At 40.9% G+C, this 17,488-nt stretch overlaps 1 protein-coding gene across 15 annotated transcripts in view; it reads right to left on the bottom strand.

Moving 5' to 3' along the window:
* LOC122516615 (calcium/calmodulin-dependent protein kinase type II alpha chain) overlaps nt 1-17,488 on the bottom strand; it is a 63,931-nt gene that overhangs the window by 41,024 nt on the left and 5,419 nt on the right. The gene's annotated exons all lie outside the window — the stretch shown is intronic.

Raw genomic sequence — 17,488 nt, 5'->3', positions numbered from 1 at the left:
AGGCACGCTCCGCTTCGTTTCCATGACTACCAATCATTACCGAAGATCGTGCTGCCACCTATCCCTACCTTCTACAGCCGCAAACCACCAAAACCACCCCCTGACCGACTCTATCTCCACCCTTTCGACTACATACTTGCTTTCACGTGTTTTATAGTCTCATTACGCTTTTTCTTATAACATATTTACGGCCCTATTAATTTAATCATATTCTACAATTACGTATACGTTTCAATTAACTTTAAATAAGATATTTCAAATATTTGAAAAAATCTCTTTGCGAAAATGTGAAATCAAGAAATTATTCTAATGAAATACTAGAACAATAATATTATATTTAATTGACTTCGATGAAGCAAAAGCAACCAACTCCGTCAAACTGTTCTAACATTTTCTCGTATAATAATAGACGATATTATTTTTATCCCTATCTTTATACGCAAATCGATGAATTGTAAATTGTTCGTCTCTCGAGAATATCCAGAGAGAATCGTTTAAACGTATGTATATATATATGTTACGATCAATGCAGAGAATCCGGGCATTGTATAGAATGCCCGGAGGGTTTTGGTCAACCTAGAATATATGCATCAGTTGGCAGTGTTTAGAGCACGGGGGCGGGGCCGGGGGAGGAATCTAAAGCTATTGTAAGTGAAACAAACAACGAAATGTGTACGTTCGTGCGTGTGTTCGTACAATCATGAAATGATCATTACTTTCCGTCCTGTGAACGCACACGTGCCTAATCTATCTCAACCGCCTGACTATAAGAATTTAATTTTCAAAATTTCCACGTTGTAAGGGCAAAAAAAAGGTAGTAGCAGGAAAGGTTTGTATGTTTTAAATAAGAGAGATGACGACCCTACCTATACCCTTGCAGCTCGGTTCGTCTGCCGTGAGTCGAGTACTCGTTTTAATCTAACAAAGCCCTAAAAAAAACCTTGAAAAATCCTGACGCCACCCCAACAAAATTCTAACGTAGCCCTTCAAAAAAATCCACATCAAATTTTTCAGCTTTCCTCAACGTATTAGACACAGTACACATTTCTATTATATATATAAGTATTACTTCTATTTATTTCGCGTAAGTATGAAAAAATCTTGAAGCAACCTTAATTATGACAACTTTTCTGTTACGGAGAAGTAATATTTATGTCTATATCGTGTATGTAAAGAAAATATCCTGACGCGAGCATACTTTTGCTGGGAACAAAATTCTGACGCAATCCTGCATTTGGTGGGGAAAAAAAGAATGCTCGGCAATCTATACAATGCCCGGATTGTGTACATTGACCGTAACATATTCATATATACCACGTATCTGTAATACATATATATACATACTTGAGAATACAAAAATCTCTACCCGCATTTCGTTATCTTGCTATGAATCATCGTTTTCACTATATGCGCGTACATATATTTCCAATTTTAACAAAGGAAAATAATTTAACATTGTTTTCATAATTCGTAGTAACCGAGCGTATTCGCTGAATGCTAACCAAAGATTAAATATCATGTTTTTTTATCATAACCTTTTATTTCTCGATATCTGATTGCACTCTATTAGATTATTTCTCGTTAGTTTATCTCTCGTTTGATTACTAAATTTATATTTTCTTTCTATGTCTCTGCGTGTATTTCATAAATAAAAATACACGGGTGCAGTTCACACGCGGTAAAAGAGAACAAACATTTACATCAATAGATCATCCCGCCAGAAGTATCGCGAATTCTCTTAGAAAAGGTTACGATCAAATTTTAATGCGAATTTTGCATCGGATACAGCGCTCCCTTTAAATGTAAATATTCGTCTCATTCTCTCGAAGTTTAGTTTTCTAAGGATTTCCCTTCTACCGCATGTGAACTGCACACGTGTATTTTTTCTACTCGGAATTTATACGTATAGGAAGAGGAGGAAACTCGTAGAAATAATTTCTCTCGACAATAAGCGTCGCTCGTGTAAATTCGCTGGGATTTGCGGAAACAAATAATTGGTTCCGGTAACAAATCGACGAGAGAGAGAGAGAGAGAGAGAGAGAGCTAAAAACACGTTGCAAGGTCTGTGCTAGACCATGTCGAAGCCTGCAAAACCCGAGGAGTCTGTTCGCTCTTTCACCGGATCCTATGAATTATGTAAAACTAGAACAGGAGTACACACGGCTAGATTTGCTTTTCTTATATACCTATATGAAAATATATGAAAATGTATCTTATATTATGTATTTTATTTCCTTTATTCTCATTAATATTTCTTTTCTCAGGGCCGAATTTGTTAAAATGAAAAAAAATAAAAACGAACAAATAATTTTATACTTTATTCAGCGAAAATATAACGTTGATTACTTTTGACGTTTAGAATAACTTTTGTTCCGTTTTTAATCGAACGAGATGTTGCGAGTAATGTCAAAGGAACCAGATAAGTAGGAAACGCAGGATTACGCGGAAGGTCGTGTTTGCTCGAAAAACGAATTTAAACGCGTTTGATTGCGTTCGGTACGTAGGGTAGAGAAACACCGAATTTAGGTAGAATTGGGTGCGCATCAGCGCCGAGTAGTTTACTACAATTAGACGAGGCTGGTAGACGTTTAGGATACGCATAATTAACGCGACGGTAATTCGAACGCTGTAATATTATCGACGTTGATAGACTTTGAACCCAACGAAAAGGGTAGTAGGAGAAAACGACGAATGAACGTAATCGTTATTGCGATAAAAGTAAGACGCTGTATAATAACAGGAACGATCCTAACCGTGGATCGATAAATAAATTCACGCGAGCAATTACTTCCCTACGTATACCAATGGAAATCTATGAAAATGTCGAATGTACAATTCACTTTGCAAGTGAAATCAGTCGAGCAAGGGTAGGTAATGGACGCGCTAATAAACGCGATTAACGGAGTTCCCCTACTTGCCGAGGGAAAGGATGCGCGTTTAGTGGTTTCAACCTATATACCTGAAACGTTCGTACAAAGTTGAAAAGTATCGAACGACCGTACGAAATCGAAACGACGGCGGGGCTCGAAAGGACAAACTTCGAATGAATGAAATCGTAAGAAGTATGGGAAAATATGTAGATTTTCGGTCAGTTGGTTGAAATTCATCGAGTAGCAACGTAGTAACTTTGATATATAGTATTATAAATCGTTTTCCGACAATCGACGTCTATCCGTTGTCCAGACGGATATTCTCTCGAAGAGAACGTCTCGCTCTTTAGAAGTAGTACACCTACTAGAGGTTCGACAATCGAGAGAAGAGTGTCCTCGACTCGAGTCGGCTACATTGCACGACAGAAGAGTACACCCGTCAAAGTCTCCGTCTATCTATACACTCATCCATCCATCCATCCACCCATCCATCCATCCATCCATCCATCTACCTATCTATTTATCTCTATAGTTCCTACTCTTGGAATACAACGATGCGTGTACGAGTACGTATCGGTGTATCTGCGCGTACGCGAATATACTTGCGCGGGCAATGATTTCAGGGTGAAATTGATCGGTCGTCGCAACCGATACGATGGCATTTCGATTTGCTCGATTCCTATAGAGAACCGAGTTGCATAGCTCGTGCACGCGCAAGTCTGCATTGCCCGTATGCGCGAAAGAGGGAAGAGGAACTAATTAAACTGACTGCCTTAACCGATCAGCTCGTACGAATTAAACCAGTCGAAAGATCGTAAGGTCGGTGGGATGAGGCACCGGTATCGAATATTCGTTTCACGCATGGAACTTCCAAACGAACGATCGGTAAATCGTTTCACCTCGTAATAGATATACATTACCGACCACACATTTGAATACGCGTAATCCTATAGGAAATAACTCCGAATTCTCGACGACTTTCCTCTTCTCAAATGGTTTATTTTTTCTACGGTAAGAGCTAACGGTAGAGCCGCAAATAAACGCCTTAACAAAATAAAAACTCATAGAGAGATTGTACATAAATGCGTAATGCGAATTCGGTAAGTTTACCGCAACTTTCGACTCGTGATACGTAAGATAGGAAATATGTATTAGATAAAATAGTACGCGACGCGCGTTAATAATTTATCCAAACTACGTTGATCACTTTGTTTAATTAAAAAACGAAAGTAAGCGTAATATAATATAATAGAATATATATAGATGAGTAACGATTTTATTTGTCGCAACGACCTAGAAATTTTCTAAGGGCTCGAGTATCTCGTCTGTCGATCTTCTGCTGTGTAAGCACCAAGCCGGGAAGAAAAATATATAAAATAGGGTCGGGAAAAAAGGAGAGAAGAAAAAAGAAAGGGGCTGCAGGAGGAGGAGGAGGAGGAGGAATGGGTGGGGTAAAAAAAGTAAAAACGACGGGAAAAAAAGAAAAGAAAAGAAGAAGAAAAAAAAAGGGTAAAGATAGATAAAGATAGATAGATGTTGTTGGCGCGATCAACGGCTAAGAGAGAGAGAGAGAGGGAGAGGGAGAGAGAATATTCTTTATCCTCGTTGGACGACCTTCGCGTCTATCACGAATGGCCACTTGCGGTTATAGCGTTCACCGAAGGCAAAAAGGACGGGAGAGCTACTCAACCTATTTTTTACTTGTTTTTTTTTTCTCCTCTTCCTCTTCCTCTTCCTCCCCTCCTCCTCCTCCTCCTCCTCCTCCTCCTTCTTCTTCTTCTTCTTCTTCTATCCGAGCAAGTATACACTCGAGTGGGGGCCGAGCATTCCTTTTTCTCTCGTCTTCCTTGTTTTGTTTATTTTACAATTAGTATCGCGAAAGACGAGAACAGGGGAAGAATAGCATAGATCTATCTATGCATCCCTTGACGTAGAGAGAAGTTTGCACTGCGCACGGCCTTGAATCGAGTCGATCGCTCGACAAGGTGTGTAACTAGGGCGTGCGGAACGAACGAGAGAACAAGACCGAGCAGAGGGGGGCTGGCACACCCCTAAGCGCATCTTGCTTAGTTTTAAATAATCCTTCTATCCTACCCCTGGCTTATCCCTATCCCTCTCTCTCTCTCTCTCTCTCACTTTCCGTTCGAATAGTTAATATTGGTTAGAGGTACGTATTTGGGGACCTAAATTCAAATACCAGGATGCATTTTATTTACATGTAGATTTTTACCCCGCGTGTTGCGTTGATAAATGAATGCTTTCGCGAAATTATATTATTTATCGCGATGCAAATGAAATACGCGTATATGTAGATCTCCGATGTAAAATCATAATGCATATCCGATACATACGTACGCGCGTTTGAAAATAAAAAGACATATTTTCAAAGCTCTCTGACAGGTCTGTAGTCGCGACTGACTACAATCCGCGATATGTGCTCGCATTTTCTAGCATGCATCGCGGGAAACGTATTATTCGTAATCTATTTTACTCGAGTTTTAGACGAGTATTTTTCCCCGTTTGTTCTCTTTGTTTAAAACAAAAAAAAAAAGGAACGGAATACGAAGGAAAAAAGATTTCAAATGTTTCAGCACATTTGAAAGTATAAACGAATAAGTCTCGTACATCAACGGGGGCGACTATTCGTTTGCACGCGCACAGATACGATAAGAAAATGTCAAAGTAGAGAAAGAGGAGAACGATGGTAAATTCGAGGTAATGCTCGGAACGAACTCGTCCTCGACGAGAAGTATGGAAGAATGTTCGATTAGAAACGCGCAAACAATTAATGGTCGGGTCGTCGTTAAACGATAATAGCAGTTTCGGACGGGAAACGTCCTAATCGTAATTGAGCTCCGGTAACGATGAAAGCATCATCGATCATTTGGTCGAGTTTTCAGGGGGAGAAGAGAATTGAATTCGAGGAAAGTTGGCAAAGCCGAGAATAGCGAGGATGCGCGCGCATATCCTGCAGAATCCTGACCCGCGGCTTTACGAGCGTCTATAGCGTAAGATCAGTACGCGTCACGTGGTAGGTCGTAAAACGTGCTCCTGCACTTTGCATAGCGACCCGTTCCTGGTGCAGGTGCAACCCTGACGCAACCGATACGATTGTTCCTATAACCGAGAACCTTCTTATCGCTAAACTACGTCTCTAACCCGCGTTACTTTTATTTTCATACATTTTTGATATTATACCGAGTAAATGTGTCATAGATATTTCTTCTCGGAGAAGAAGTACGGTTCGTTTAACTCGTTAAATTGAAAGATTGAAATATACAATAAATAAATGTAAATTGAAACATATGTATAGGGTCGAAGACTCAGGGTTATTTCGTAGATAGTAGCGCATACGTGCGCGGTATCTCGATGGAGGCTTTACCGCTTACCGCCTATTGATCTTTTCCCACCACGTTGCGTCCGTTGCGAACGTTCCTTCTAACGAATGCTGACGAACGAACCACTCCGCCATATTTCCTAATCTTCTATTATATTATCGGTATCATCTATCCGCTCCGTATGATATATCGCGACACATATATTCGTCCCCTTTTCTCTATTTGTCACGATCGAAGAAAAACAAAAAGAGAAACGAGAAACGAAATGATTTTTTGGTAGAATCGAAGACAACCTCGACTTCGAATGTAAATGATTATTATAAAAATCGAATGATACTTTCGTAGGAACGAACCAGGCTAAAAGATAAAATACGCGAGCAGATATTTTTATCGTCGTTCGAAAGAGATAAAAAGAATTATCCTCCGGCATTAGTAGAGATCGAGTGCGATCTCCCATCAAAGCGATGACCTCGAAATGCTAGCAGGATAATTTCCCTGGAGTAGACGACTATCTTCGAATCCCTCGGTGCTCGTTACGAGAACGATGATAATTTATAAATGACTTTCTAACTCGATTCTAATTCGTAGGACATGTGATCCACCCTGTAGAAAAAGAAATAAGCATTTCGAACTTGCCCCCTACTCCCCGCGACGCCGAAAACAAATAAATTTCCGATGCGTATCGAGTCTGGCTATCGATAGATCGATATCGTTAATCCGAGTTCTCGAAAATTGCCGTGTTATTATTTAATATTCGATGTTTCGAACGATTGACCAGAGAGAAAGGGAAAAAATGCGAAAGATGGAAGCTGACGCGGGCCAGAGGGGGAGAGGAAAAAAATAGGAAAAAAATAGGAAATCTCCGTCTCTCTCTTTTTATCTCTCTAGCTGCTGTTGCATAGATAGACACATAAAGTTCGCGTTGCATTGTTCCGTGTCAACTGTCTGCCGCCGGAGTATGGAAAAAACAATGGAACGGCGAGCCGAGGCATATACAGGGGGAACACACAACAACACAGTGTGCTACTAGATGCGTTTTGTGTGTCTCTAGGTAGTACATGCTAGAGAAAGAAAAAGAAAAAAAGAGAGATAGAACATCGCAATAGTTTTGCCGGCGTTTCGCGTTCATCCACCGCGTCCACGTCACAAAAAGGAGGCTGCCTTCTGGTAGAAAGAATGAATTGCAGCCAGTGTAACACGCGCGAACGTCCTCTTCTCTCTTTCTCTCTCTCTCTCTTTCTCTCTTTTTCTATTTCTTTTTATCCATCTCTTTTCTCCTTTCTTTAGCCCCTTTTTTTTCTCACCCTTTTATCCTTTTCTCGTCTTAAGCACGAGACTCGCCTCGCGCACAGACTACTATCACCATCAACGCTGTGGTCGTTAACGTGCCCCGCGATCTCGCGTGTTTTCATTCTACCATCAAAGATAAGAGTTCAATCTTCCGAACGAAATATACCGGCTGTCCCAAAGTTAACTTTACCGAGCTGAAAAATAATATATTGTTATTTTTTTCATAATTATTTGGAACGGTAATATCGCGAGTTTTTTTTAGAACACCTTGTACGTACGCGCGCAAACTAAATCACAAGAGTATTCTATTTTATATAATTCGTATTCATGAATTGCAAAAGGATAATGAAATGAAATTGGGGGAGGTGGGGAGTCATCGAAGAGAGCTAAAAGTATCGGGCAAAAAAAGGGATGGCGAGAATCCACTTAACCTTTTTATTTGTATTTTCTCTCTTGATTATTTTCCCGTACGAGTCGTCGTTGCTGCCATGAACTATTGCGTGACAAATCGGCCGGTGTATATATCATTTATGCATGCCGTTAAAGTCACGTGCCTTCCTTCCACGCAGTTAACCGCGTTGCACGCGAACCAACCACGAGAAGAACTTTATCTTCATGGTGGAAAAATATAAAGGGAATAAGAATTATTTCTTTTCGACATGGGACACGCGCGCGATGCCATCGGTCGGCTAGGGGAAATTTCTTTTTTTTTTTCATCTATCCTTTATTTTACCCGAGGTCGTTTCAATAAATTCCCATCGTTCGCGCAAATGCCACGAAAAACCAACCGATTCTATTTCTACTTATTTTTTGTTTCCGTCGATCGACGTAATACTGATTTTTCGTCGAAATTATTTGTCCAAAAATTGTGTAATAATAGCGATAGAAAAAATAACGGCAGAAAAGAAGACAGATATTATATTTCTTTTTTGAGCAGGAATAACTCGAGGAAAACGCACGATCTCGCACGTGACACCGCCATTTTGTCGTGGGCGTAGAGACAACACGTGAGTTTGAGCAAATATATGCCCGTTATTTCTTGATATATATACGTATACGCATCGAGAGCAACGCGATGATATTCAGGAACGTTGGTTCGTTTCGTTGACACACGTTATTTACTCGACTCTCGACATTTTCACAGGAGAGCCAGTAAAAATATATCCCGAGCATTTCCTCTCTACATTTCTCTTTTCCTTCTTTCTTTCAGCCTCTTATTGGAAAGAAAAAGACGAAGGAGAATGGAACGAAAAGATTTAAAAATGGTGGACCGTCCATCGGGAGCGACGTCTCCGAGGACAACGCGCATCCTTTCGACGATTTCCTATCGTTACGTAAATCTTGGTACCTTCGTTGCAAAATAATAAATAGAAAGGAAGATTAATCGAGAATATATAAAGTCTAGCAATCACTTAGTAACCTCGGTTACGAGCATAAAAGAAAAAACATAGTCGAATAAAAAGTATAGATAGGAAAAAAAGAAGGAACATTTATAAGGGTTGGAAAAAAAATAAAAAGAATGGTAAAAGGTGTAGCGAGCGTTGGGTACACCTGCTGATCGAGTAGATCCCATGGACGTTTTTCTCGGACGTTGAGGTTAGCCGCGTTAGAGAAAAGCAAGCGAGAGGCTACGGATAAGGATGATGGAAACGGCTGATGCGACGTTGCTCCGAGGGTGCACGACGAAGGGTGGGGAGACTCGCTCGATAGGGGTGGCAAAGTTGGCCGCTTCAGCCGGCCGGGAATAGCTTTAACCGGTCGATACTTCGTTCTCCAACGCGCGCGCGAATCAGAGAGACGGAGAGAAAGAGATGGAGAAACCTAGGGCATTGAACGCCAAAGGCACGGCCCTGCGCTTATCCTCTCCTTCTCTCGCAGGACATTCCTCTGCCATTCCTATACCATTCCTATACCCTGGCTATTCTTCAATATTTACAATTAGTATTAAGTATGTAACGCGGATCAGTGTTTGTATTCTAATATTTTATACGCTCAAATATTTATCGAATAAATTATTTTTCGAGCGAATACTGCAAAATGTATTCGAATAAAGTTGTTACTTTTTAAATAGAAATCGTTGATTATACTTTTATCGCTTCCCGCGTCAGTTCGCATTTAGTTAGATTTTAGCGTTTTATTTTCCATTCCGTTTGTTTTTTCTACCAGAAGAAAAACTATATTCGAAAGGAGGAATAAAACTCTTAGCGCAACTATTTCACGTATATACATATAAATGCAACGTTTTCCAAGGATAGAAGAAGGAAAACTCGAGAGGTTCGATTTTTCTCCGGTCGGTGGTCTCCTGGTTTTTGCGCGAATCCTCGACTCCGAACCACCCCCGATCCCCCACCTCCCCTTATCTTTCTTTGACTCTTCAAAAACGCATTTACGAACGCGCAAATTCAAAGACGCGTACTCTGCGGCAAAGCGTCGAAAAGATCTCCACCGTTTAACGCGCCCGAGTTTTCATTTATCGTTTCTGCATATTTCTCTCTCTCTCTCTTTCTATTTATTGTTTCGATATAACGAGTCGTCGCGAGTATCGCATTCCGCATACGTGAGACTGCATATTCGATCGACATATTTATTTATGTATGTACATACAAACGTTCATACATACATACATACATAAATACTTACATACGTACGTACATATCGGAAAGATCAATGATAGTATTCAAATATAAATGAATATTTAGTAAGGTCTTTTATTTTGCGAACAAATCCTATTATGTATACATCTATATTTAGATACTTTCGCATATACCTATACATATTCACGAAGACCATTGAGAATTTGAGAACGAATTGTACCCATGTACGTCTATAGTAATACAATTTAGGATATTATTGGGAGAATTTAAAAATGTTTATAATCTTTGACAGACTTGTTGAATACAGAGAGAGAGAGAGAGAGAGAGAGAGAAAGAGTTCCTTCCGAAATTATCGAGAAGCACGTTCATCGATTCGATCGGCTTTGAGCGTGTAAACAGGAAGATCTCCTGCCAGCGTGTGGTAAATATAGTGATATATGGTAATCTCTGGTTTTCTTTTCGAACTATCCGTGTATATAGGTATAGAATGCAAGTAACGTCATCCAAACGCGTTACGTTATTATCGAGAACACTAACGTTTCATTTTCGTTACGCTACGTTTATATCCGACGCGAAAAAAACAAAAAGAATTAGGAAAAAGTTTAGCTTCGAGTTATTACAATAAGAAAGAATATTTCTGTACTATTTCGGAAGCCTTAGCACGACATAGCATGATAGTGCAAACGTTCGAACGAATAGGGCTTCGAATGGAAAGAAAAAATGAAATGAAATAAAATAAATTTGTAAGAAAGTTGATCGTCGATATCGAACGAGCCCTTTTTCGAAAGATATCAATTTAAGAGATGCTTCCAGTCCCTTTCATCTTTTCCATCAATTTCCTTATCCTTTACTTTCGTATTCCGTTGGAATACCGTAAGAACAGTCGCGCTTTTGGGCACCGCAACGGCAGGATAACAGACTTACGTAACCGCTCATCCGGATTGCTAATAATAGTAGATATAACTGGGTCAACGTGTCCAACGCAGGATTTCGGCCACGAACGAGCCTACTGCCCACCGACTTTTGCCAATTTCTATTGTCTTTGTATATTTTTCCTTCGATCGAACGTTACGTCATTGCGAAAAACCGAAACCGAGCGCGAATGCGGGAACGCATATTTATCGATCGCGAGAGGAATCGCAAAAATCGACGATCGATCTCGTCGGGTTCGATTGGATAGGCAATAAACGTTCGAGTACGTATAGTCGATATCCTTAAGTATCGGCGGTGTACTCGCTGAAATTGCTTTTATCGATGAAGTAAGGGAGCACGGGGGAGCAAGGGGGAGACTTTGCGAATGCTCGTTTCGTGCCAGGGGCCACGAACCGTAATCCTGTAACCGGAAATCGACGTCCATCGGTACGGTGGAAGTGTCCCACGAGGGCTCGCGAACCTTTCTACAAATTTTACGCCCACCCGCCGCCAGTCACTTTTTCTCGATCGATACCCTCGCACACGAGAGTTTACGTCATGGCACGCGTTTTCTTCGGGATGAAAGAACGGAATAATTAATGTACCTACCTAACTTCGTTACTATAGGGTAAAGAGAATATCTCGCTAATGGATTATGTTAATTGCCATATCTTTGCGTTTCGTCGTTACGTCGCGCGACCCTCCTTTCCTGCCAAAAAAATATACAAATCATTTATATTTTATATAACATATTATATAAGTACGCGATTAATGTTCGTAAAAAATAACTAAAAAAAGAAGAGAAAAAGTTGGTTTGGTTTTTTTTTAATTTGAAGAAGACTTCTTCTCTCTTGCCGTTTCCCCTCTCGCCACGTTCTCGTTCGCTCGATGAGTTTCATCTCTCGAGCAGCTATGCGACGAACGTAATTTGATACGTGCTACTAATTAGTCACATGTACCACCTGTGCTTAGTTAGTTACGACATGCGTTACCTATAGATGCCGTTCTCGAGTATCGTACATGGGGGACAAGAGGCTAGTCCTTCGGACAAGTATTTTTTTTCTTTTTCTTCCGATAGAAAAATAGGAGATCGGATCGGTCGAGCGAAAGAGAATATAAATTAGACGCGTCCATTAAAACCCTTTTTCCATTTGGAAAATAGGTAAAGGAGAATTCTCGATGAAAAGGGCGCGGACTCGATCGCGTATGGTAACGAGAACGGCATTTGGCTAAATGCCTAATGTTGCGTCACGATGATAAAGAGAAGCCGAGGGGTAAAGAATTACAAGGAGAGTCCGTAGACGTTCAAATTAAAAGCCAAGAAAATCGGCATTTTCCGGCGAAAGAAAAAACACGCGAGCCGCTAGGAAAGATATCAGGACGGTATACTTTTTCGACTACTTTTACTTTCTTCGCGTAGGATTCGACGACGAGCGAGAGAAAACGGAAATTGGAACAGCCCACGGATGCGGGACGCGGTACAAGATAGCAGAGTAGAAGCACAGCAGGTATCGAGTTCTTTATAGTATCAAAGAAACGACACAGTCGATAACGGTGTGCGTGTCTGTGTCAGTAGGCGTGCATAAACGTTTCTCGTCGAGCAAGAAATAATAGTCGTTATCGTTCGGGAAAGTAATTATCGTGGCCCTTACACGCGACACAAAGAGAAACACGCACACGCGCGCGCGCGCGCGCGCACAGGAGAAAGTTGGCGGTCCGAGCAAAGTTATATCGGAAGTTCGATCGCCGGATAAAATAAATTACGTGGTTCGGCTCGTGCAAAGGACGGACCGGAACTAACGCTTTGACGCCAAGAAACGCGCTACGCTAAATATTGTAATTACCATTTACGCGGCCGGCCCTATTATTTTCCAATTCGATCCTTTATTTATTAATAGAATTTGGGAGGAGGAAAACGCGAGCTCGTCCGCGAAATAAACTTTCCGTCGTCCCAGTTTCGAAACGACAATACCTTTTCGGAGTCGGAGGCTGGAACGAGGCTCTTTTGTCTCGTTTCCTTAATCATTCGCGCAGCAGGATGCGCCAACGTCTACCATCGCTTCTTTATTTCTTTCTCTTATTGTTCTTCTCCCCGGGCAACCGCCCAAAAAACTTTCGATTCGGAAGAAAATGACCTATCCCCTCGCCCCAACTCCGTAGGGCCCTCGCTACCTACAATTTTTCTTTTCTTATCCCTTCCAATTATTTTTTATCCTTTCTATTATATTAATTAATCACTCCGCGAATATTTTCCCTCTCGGTATAAATAATTAAACGTCAGCGGAAAATTACATTTTGTCAGCCAACAAAGTTGAATTACTTTTCTGGCAGCTCGTTTTATTATAAAATACCCCGACGTTATTTATCAATTATAAATATTTAACGCGAAGGAACTGGAAGTGCGAGGATTTATTTTGTTTTATTAGTCGAGCGTGTTCGAAACCGCGATAAAATGATTTTCGGTGGGAAGAGGAAGTTGGTAATAAATCTAGATACGTCGAAAACGGACGCGTTCCTTCTCCTTGTTCTTCTTAAGATTTAGATCGAACAAACGCCTTTACCTGTGCATGCATTTAAGTAAGTAGCGCATACCTACCGCATAACGCGGATAAACGCGATTCTCGGCACGAAAACGGCACGATATATCGCATCGCCGCGTCGATTTACGACCCAACCGCACGAGACCGATTCTACCGTCGTATTAACGAATACAAAAATTCTATCAACCTCGAGAGTCGTTTCTACCATCCGTAACTGGATACTTTGTACGCGTGAAATTTGAAGAAAAATGTGAGCGATAGTACTCGCGAATAAACCTACTTCGGTTACTCTCTAAAAGCGTTCCAGTTTCTCTCGATTTTTATAGTTTTTCCTCCTGGTATCTGTACTACGTATTACGGAAAATAAGTATTTATTTAATAATAAATATATGTAAATATTTCATCGCGAAATTGAGAATAGCATCGGAAATAAATCATTTTCGTATATCCATCGTATATTTTCTAAACGAATCGGCCGCATTGAATTTCGAAAACGCGGTTAGATTCGAATGACATATCTCGAGACAAACGATGCCGTTGAAAATTTCCAACCAAGGGTATCCGAAGTCGAAGGGACGAAAAACTCTTACAATTTTATCAAATTACTTTGGAACTTTTACCGCGATATATCTAAATCGATGTTTTTTCTTGTCGTCTAAAAATCGAAATTACTCGGAATGAAGATTCATTCGAGATGGCGAGAGAAAAGAGCGTACTTTCCATCGTACGTTTCTATCGTAAATAAGGAAGATAGATAACGTAAGACTGTAAATAAGGAAAGTTACATCGGTCGTAAAGTTGAGCGCGAGGTAAACTGCGCGCGAGGTAAATTGATGAGATCGGAAGGATTTGTCGTATTTAATGGAAAAAATAAAAAAGAAGTAGGGGCAACGGAGGAGGTTGGCGCCGCGGCAGCCCTCGCGCATTAGTCGGTCGCTCGAAGCATTATTTTTAGATCGCGCGCTTGTCACTCGCTTCGAAAGCCGTGGCAAAGCTGGATTATCCGCGTCGAGAACGAACTCGGAAAGCCGCATTGCCGAAGGCGCGGATCCATCTTGTTTTTATCATTTTTCCCATGGCAGCCCGGTGTTAGCACGGTAAACGTCGAGCCAACTACTATCCTTTATTAATTGCGAACAATTTTCTTCCGAATCATCGAATAATCCTATTTCGCGAAAATGTAATTTCAAAGTTTGGAACTTTGCGGAAGCACTCTCGCCAGTCGATTTAATATACCTACCTAGGCGGCAATATCGATATACGCGACACGCGTAGATCCAATTTAAATCTTCGCGTGAAATTCCGTCGCGCTATCCCGAAGAATTTTCAAGGAAAAGGGAGCACCGAATTCGGTCTTTCGGTTGCCGATCGATACCTTCCCCCTTCTTTCGAGTTTACCAACGGAAAGGGCGTTACGGTACGCGTGCTTCTCTTTCGATTAAAACATAAATTAAGTTTCGAGCGAATACGCGCGTATTAGTCGTCTAATAATAGCGTATGGTACAAACCGAAAATAGGCCCCGTAGAAATATGCAACGCGCGAAGAAAGGAATTTCATCTTCCGCTTTGACCCAGCAACGCTCCCCATCTCCGAAACTTCCCTTCCTTTCCCTCGACTAGGGACGAGTTAATAAACCTATTTCCACATTGGCAAATCTCGTTCCGTCGAGATAAAAACGTATCTTTCCAAAGCCTCGCCTAACTCGCCAAAGTGCCCCCCAAGTTCAAATATTTCAACTTTTGCGTTTTACATTATTCCGAAATATTCTCCCAACTCGTAATAAATTGATTTCGCTTTTCCGTGATTTTAGATGTGGGAAATTTCTACGTTACGCGAAGCGTTGAATTTAATGAAACGGTAACTCGCGCACTCGTAATTGAAAATGGACTCGCGCTATTTTCAAATAATTGAAAAATCAAATCAAATTCTACTTGTATCCTATCTATCCTGAAATTTGAAGTAACGGTCAAATTCTATTACGAACGATAATATCGGAAATATTGACAAATATAATATTGCAACGGTTCGCGTACGTTTTATGAAAATATATCGAATACGATTAATTCGATCAGGATTTTACCGAATTTTTCTTTAGCCCGACTCTTTTAATTATTATTTATATTATATTTAGATTACACATCCCACCACCCGATAACGTCGATTCCAATAAACGTATATCATTCGATCGCGTCGATTTATTCGCGATGAAGTAAAAGCGCAAACGAGATGCACGCGACGCGTTAGAAATAAAATCTTCGTATCTTTCCGGGCTCGAGTTTTCATCAACGCGTAGAAAAATATTAGCCGCGAAACGCGATGCGCCTTTGCGGGTGGAAAGAAAACGAGAGAGGTAAAGAGGGGGGAGGGGGCTCGTAAATTTGGTTTTCCCATGGAAAACCGAGCTAGTATTTATACGCGAGAGCTACGAATTCGCGTATATTACGCGTTGGTAGGGATCGTCGCGCGGTACCTTCGCATGGAAAAGAAAAAACAAGGAAACCGGGGATATAGGTGTCGCGTTGTTGCGCTTTTCGACGCGAACTCGAGCAATTACATTCCGTGCGATTTCCCCGCTAAATGCATTGCCGGTTCAGCGCTGATTACGCGTTATTGTCAAATACAAAACATCGCGTTAGCTTCCTTCCGATTTTTTAACGATCAAATTTCATACCAAATTTTCTCTCTCTTTCCGTTTAAGTTCATTCGAAAGAAGAAAAAGCGCGGAAAGATTCGATAAGTCGAAATTCAAAATATTCGCGAATAACATTGGGACGAAAATTGCATTACGGGTTTGAAATCGGTTTGTTTCTTGGGCCGTGTTAATAATATTTATAAATCGGGCAAAGTAAATATATTCCGAATGAACGCGTCGACGATTCGGAAAATAAAAGTTGGAAGAGGAGAAAAAGAAAGAGAGATAGTTGAACGTAAAGGTAATAGAACGAGCGATATGTTCAAAAATAATATCGCAAAGTTCGCGACAGCTTCAAAGGCCACGGGTTAGGCATATATATTTATACTAAAAACGCAATGTTGAGAAAAAACGCGTAACCGAGAGGCGTAAAAGTATCGTCGAGCGGATCGTTTTTCGAAAAGTCGACAAATTCGCGTTCGACGATGCATCTCGAATATCTCTCTCTCTCTCTCGTGGACGAGTGGAAAGAATTTGACAGTAGGGTACGGAATAATAATTAGTCGTTCGGTAAGGTGTGTAACGTAACGCGTGCACGACAAATAAATAAAGGAAGAAAAATAAGGGTTCGAGACGCCGTCCCATCGTCCTTTGAAAGGTAAGAAGAAAAGCCAATAGTCGTTTGGCGTTAAACACGCTCGTCGCTTCTAGAAGCCTTCGGAATCGATGATAATGTTAATAGGAGCTAAAGCTTCGCGTTCGTCCGTTCGAGAAAAGTATGTAAAAGTTTATGTAAGCCAACTATACGCAAAGCTATATTTACTTACTTATATACTAGCCGAGGTATATAAGTAGTTACATAAATGAGGAGAAGGGTGCCGGCTTATCGATCGAGGTTGCCTCGGGAATGTCCCCAGGGAGGACGTTACAGGACAGGTGGTGGCTCCGAGATCCGCCGAGCCGAGCCGAGCCGAGCAAAGCCAAAAGATATATATATACCACCACGTGCCGGATAAACTTAACTAAAAGTACAAAGATCGGAATCGAAAGAAACCGAGGGAACGACTTCTTTTTTTATCTCGATTGATACAGAACTTCCTGTTACAAATTTATATCCTCTCGCGGTAAAACCAATCAGAATCTCGGCGTAAAACCATCCTCCGCAGCTTTTACTTTGCGCGATCTAATATTTATCGAGCATTGTGAGAGCAAACAGGGTAGGTATATGGTAAATAATGACGAGAGAGAGAGAGGCGAGATATTTCATCGTTCGAAGGACGACGAGCTACGAATAGGGAGATCTATTTTTAA

The sequence above is a fragment of the Polistes fuscatus genome, unplaced genomic scaffold (assembly GCF_010416935.1).
Source record: "Polistes fuscatus isolate 324 unplaced genomic scaffold, CU_Pfus_HIC Scaffold2, whole genome shotgun sequence".
In the NCBI taxonomy this organism is placed as follows: domain Eukaryota; kingdom Metazoa; phylum Arthropoda; class Insecta; order Hymenoptera; family Vespidae; genus Polistes; species Polistes fuscatus.
This window is presented reverse-complemented; position numbering and strand designations above follow the sequence as displayed.